Genomic DNA, 6017 nt, shown 5'->3' with positions numbered 1-6017 from the left:
TCAAAAGTCTGCATGTGTTTTTATCCAAGATGAAAAATATGGCAAGGTTTGTTTAAATGTTCTTCTGAAAGTTGTTCTCTTTTTTTTTTTTTCTTTTTTCAGTTGTTTCCTAGTTATTTGAAGCGGTTTTTTTTTTAGGTTGCTGGAATTAAAGACCTCAATTCAACAAAGTATAGAGCACATTCCAAATTTCTTTAGGGTCATGAATATCTCAATYGAATGCATGAAGGACTCTATAATATCATTGCCAAAAATAGACCTAGGTTTTAAAGATACATGAGGTGATATTATCAAGTATTTTACATTAGTACCTATTACAAATGCATTGGGTTTTGATTATGGTAATATAAGAAGAGTAATATAAACTAGGAATACATTGAATAACCAAATACGAGGATAAAGAACTCCCTTGAAATTGTCTGATCCTGTCAGATACTACTTAAACAGTTGTCATATACATGAACAAAAATGCTCTTTGTGAATAGATATAAATTTTTCTGCCATTTCTAAGACTCATTTGAATTAGAGATAAGAGATATAAGACAAAATTTAGGCTTCCAGAAAATGTTGCTAATGCCTTAATTTTTTTTTTTCAGGGAGCTTTTGTTCTCATTCAGAATGCCAGTGATCCTCTCCAGACTCCAGAGACTCAATGGAAAACCTTTATTATTATGTCCATTTTGCCCATAAATGCACTCTTTTATTTCATCTTGTGCTCTCTTTTCACAACAACTACCCTCTTCTGCAAAAAGGAAAACCCTAATAGCACTTTCCTCCAGTGAATTCTAGTAAAAGGAGGCAAGCAATAATGGTATGGATTAACAGGCATTAAAATGAAACCATATGGAAACATGGGCAGAGGATTTGAGCAGAAAAAGTACTGTTTAAAAATTAATCTCTATGTCTTAAAGGGGATTGTTAGGAACATTGCAAAAGTTCTGAAAACTCTTAATTCAATGCTGCTACAGAGCCAATGTTCTGAAAAAGTAAAAGAAAATTATGTTSTCAGACTGGCTCTTTTTAGAATGACAGCCTGGGAAATACACTTTGTGACCTAAATATAAACTAACAAAAGACCCTGAAGAACACTTATTGTATCTGTCATTTTAGTCACAATTTCTGTGATCACTGACATGTACATGTGAACAGGGAATTTATTACCCTCTTGTAATATTACTGCTCTTAACCTTTGTATGAGGAAAATAGAAAATGAGAAAGAGTCTCCACCATCTGACATGGCAAATAAAGTACRAAGAAAGAAATATTAGAGCTGCAGTAGTTTTTAGCCTGTTGTTTATCAGATGGAGGGGGAAATGTAACTTAAATTATCATTCAAAATCATTTAAAATTATAGTTTTCTACCTGCTTTTGCACTGCACTTCAGTGATATTAAATGGAAAATATATGAGAAAAATAGCCTGAAAGAAGGGGAGTTTTAGTGATACTTTCCAAAGTGGCATGAAGAACACACAGATACAACAGTGATTATAAGTATTTTTGAGGAAGTCTCTCTCATTTAAATTTGTTTCTGCTTTCCTCACGGAATGGRATAATGTCTCCAAAACTATTTAAAAAAAAATTCTCAGACAAAGATAATTGCTGGTGTAAGGCTTAGAGGCTGGAAAAAACATGGGAAGAAAGGCAAGGAAAGTGAAAATAAATAAATAGATAAAATTTTAAAGCCACCAATATYAGATAATTTCACATGTCAATCTACCAAATTTAGATTTAACTGTTTCACTAMAGAGCAGGAAGAGAAAAAGTAATGATCATACATCCGTTTGTATGAAAGAACCTTGCTTTCACAACATATGGATGAGTTAGAGCCTGTCAGATCAAATCCTGACACATTAATATCTGAGTCAAAAGGCACAAGTATGCCTGACTTTGCTATCTCTATCAGTAAAAACTAAACTCAACAGGAACACTGAACTGGGTGGAAAAGACCTATTTGTGTCTAATAGTTTCTGTTTCAGATGAAATAAGAATTTATTTCAGTGATTTTTCCTTGTGTTGCTATACAACAACTTTTGGTGAACACCAAATCCGACAGCAACCTAAACCATCAACAAGTTACTCAAGAAAATGGGAAAGTGACCGTGAATTAAAAAAGGACTGCATAAACTATTTTCTATTATAATCTTAAGAAATTGTCTTAATTTTTTTTATTTGCAAAAAAAAAAAAAAAAGTTCATTTTCATTTGTCAGGGAATTAATATCACTTTTGCTTTGCCACTTTCCTGTTGGATGTAAGTCATAGGTTTCTCAGTATGGCAGTGTCCTGCAGCTGAGTGGCTGATAGTGGCAAGCATACTAATATGCTAACCCTTTTAGCATCAAAAGGCAGAACCCTCCCACTATCCACACACATTTAGCCAGGTCTACAACTTATCATTTTACTTTAACACCCATCATTTTACTTTGATGTTTCATTTGGTAACACACCAAGCTATACTCTTCAAAATCAAGAACATAATTACATTTTTACATAGAAATTTTGTGGCATTTACAGTCCTAACCTTATTAAATTATGTGATACTAATTAGTGGTACTACTAATTTACAGCACTGCTTGTAATTGTCAAGACATAAGGTGGTGTGCAATAGAAATTGCATGACTACCAAAATGATAACCTTGGAATTAACTGTGTAAATGACAAAACAGAGCTCACATCTTTAGAACAAAACCATGCTGAGAAACATATTCAAGCAGACAATCTTTTTCAGAAATTCATTTTTTGTGATTAGTTTCATACAGTCTATAGTATTTTAGCAAGCAGAAAAACAATGTGCATCACTGGTGTCATAGTCAGTAAAAAGAGGCAAATACATTTTGACAATAAGAGAAAGGATAATTACTGTGAATAAACAATCTCAGGCCTTAATTCATAGAAGTAACAACACATTTTGGTCAATAGTGGTGGGCAAGGTAAAGCTGACATTGCCAAGCACCTGTATTAAAAAAAAATATATATTCCTGCTGAACATAACCTGGCTGGGGGTTATTTCAAGGAAGCAGAGTGTTCCTTCACCAGTGTATTGAGTAAAATCACACATTCTTCAATATAGTCTCTTATAAATCACTCACATTTTTCTTTTCTGGACATTTTCTAAACATTCTATTAAGAAAATATTCTGCCAAAATGTATTTCAGCAACTTACTTCTACAGAAATAGAATCTTTAATCCTTAGGAATGCCAACAGTTGCTTTACAGAAATCATATTGTTTTTCTGACATCACAACCTTTTTACAGAAACTAATTGTGTCACCAAAACATGCCTGGGCAGTTAGCACAGCCATGGTCACAACCAAAATTTAAAGCACTATATGGCATGCTGCCTTTCAGTAGAAGGTTTTAATGTCTTTCATCCAAATACAGAGGGTGCAGAAATATAGGTGTGGTCTCTTCCAGCATGCCAGTGCATAAGGCAGACAGATACAGAACTTGTATTTCCTTATCCAGTTTACTCAGAGCCAAAGCAAATATAACCCAAATGGGTTGCTGTCTTCCTTTTTGTAACCTCTTGATTTCCAATTTCAGCAGCCATAAGGACATCCATCTTTCATTTCTATATGGACAGTTACAGATATTGCAGACTTTTTTKCAGCACTTGAGAATCCCAGGACTCTGAAGCTGTAAACTTTAAACAAAATTTAATTTCAATTTTACAACAAATATCCAAAACAATGTACATGATTCCATAGGATAATTTGGTTATGAAAAGGGAATAAACCACGAAGGCCCAAATGTCTGGAGGCAACCTTTTTTTATTTTTATTAAGCAAACTCATTACATTTGAGGCCCCCTACCCATTTCTGAACAGACTGATTTGCAATGCGAGGTGTGTGACAAATGACTGATTAATTTGCCACACACATAGGTATAGCATAGCCAGTCTTTTGACCTGGGGATTTCTATGGCAGGGGAATCCCAAAACTGCACAGCACTGAATATACACTGCCCTTTCCCAGATCTTGTTAGACAGAGGAGCTGGCTGGGATGCAGTGGTGGCATGAAAGCCTGAACACCAGCACGCTCAGAGCAACATGGGAACTTCTGTGAGCAGCACAAAGAGCTGGAATTAGCACTTGCTTCCAGCTGGTCAAGAAGACAGGTGCACAATTGCAAATCACAAACAGGTAGCTGCAGCCAAAAGAAAATGCAAAAGCACTTCTTAGAATGTCTTGCAAATTTTATAGCACAGGAGTTTGATTCCCAGTCTTGACTGTGGTTCTGAACTGTAGAAGTCTGGGGTCCAATCCTTGCTTCAGTTCTTATGGTGTGGAAATGAGCAGTAGAAAGTCTCGTTTTTGGAAAGTGAGGTAGGTCTTATTCAAGACTTCGGATATTTGTTTAAAATATCCCACACAACACCTAACCAGCTTGTGGGTTTTACTGCCAGAGAATACTACCAAGTTCAAATTCTATTTTGAAAGAACTTCTGTGAGTAGGAAAAACTTTAATGGTAATGGGTATTAAGATAGGAACTTCAGCATGGAAGATTGAAAGTCATTCTTACCTCCTGTGTCCTCAGAAATGTCTTGTAGTTGTCACTACTGAGGTCTGCTTTCATCCTAACGTGAAAAGACTTCAGCCTGACCTAGCACTGCACTGTTAATATACTTTTGATCTATATTTCAGTTCTCATAAGGCTAATGGAAATGTTTTTCAAATGTGCTTTACTGGACAGCACAGTTGCTCCATTAAGATRTATTTATACTACATATTTTCAATAATTTCCCACTAACGTCTCAAGTACATTAAAAAGTCTCTTCTTTCAAAGCAACAGAAGTTTATTCAGTATTTATCTGTAGTTGACRCAATTCAATAAATAGGCAAGTTGAAGTGAGAGACTATTTGCAGCAATCAAATTTCTTACAGAACAGTGGTACTCTGAACACTACTTTAGTGAAAACTGAGTATAAAATGAGTTTATGCATCTAAATGAAGATCAGATGATTGAGAGAAGAGCTTTAAATTGCACAGAGTAAAGGAAAAGAAAATAAAGTCCCAAATGAAACACAAAATGTTGATTTCACTACAATTCTATACCTTTAAATAAATTAATGATTAACCAAGTAATCTTTCTCATAATCTATTTTCCTGAATTTGCAAATCCATTTATTTAGCTTACTTATGGATCCTGTTCTCATAAGGAATTAAAATCCTTTATATATAAATATAGATCTTACAGATGTATGGGATATACAGAATACAGAATATATAAAAATAGATATAAACCTGGGTATAACAAAGATCTAGTGTATATATTTATATAGATATCATAGATATAAATAAATTTCTACTTTTCAGCAATATATCAAGAAACATTTCCCTAATTTTGCATGAAAGGGAAATAGAGTTCAGAAAAAGGGTACTTCTACTGCACTATATATTATTCTATAATATAGTGTTTACAGCAATATTACAGAAACGGTAATTTTAAATGCTTTTATTTCATATTAATCAGTTTGGGTGAGGTTTCTTATACTAAATACTATGTAATATTTCAGAATGCTTCTAAAATCTCATCACCAGAACTCAGGGTTCAAAAACTATGCAAAATGTYAGGTATAGACTACTATAATTGTTGGCAACAGAAATATTTTCATTTTGTAGCATRAGCAGTAAGGATGAGGACCAGCTGAATTCATACTCTGTCAAGACTGGAGGGAAACATTTCCTGAAGATTTAATTTCCCAGGAACATCACAAAAAGCTAAGAAGGAAGAATGACTATCATTAGCAGTGAAGGAGTGTCTGACCTGGACAGCTTAAAGGACAAGAATCTCGAACAATTGTTTTACTTTTATTATTCTAAGACTCTTTCTCTAACAAATACTCAGGCATACCTAGGATCTTTCAAAAATCCTATGAGAAAGCAGATGGCTATAAAAATTCAAAGACTAAAGTCTGTTTTACCTCCAGTTAAAAAAAAAAAAAAAAAAAAAAAAAAAAAAAAAAAAAAAAAAAAAAAAAAAAAAAAAAAAAAAAAAAAAAAAAAAAAAAAAAAAAAA

This window comes from Malurus melanocephalus, unplaced genomic scaffold (genome assembly GCF_030028575.1).
Source record: "Malurus melanocephalus ecotype Western Australia unplaced genomic scaffold, MMel_1.1 scaffold_18, whole genome shotgun sequence".
NCBI lineage: Eukaryota > Metazoa > Chordata > Aves > Passeriformes > Maluridae > Malurus > Malurus melanocephalus.
This window is presented reverse-complemented; position numbering follows the sequence as displayed.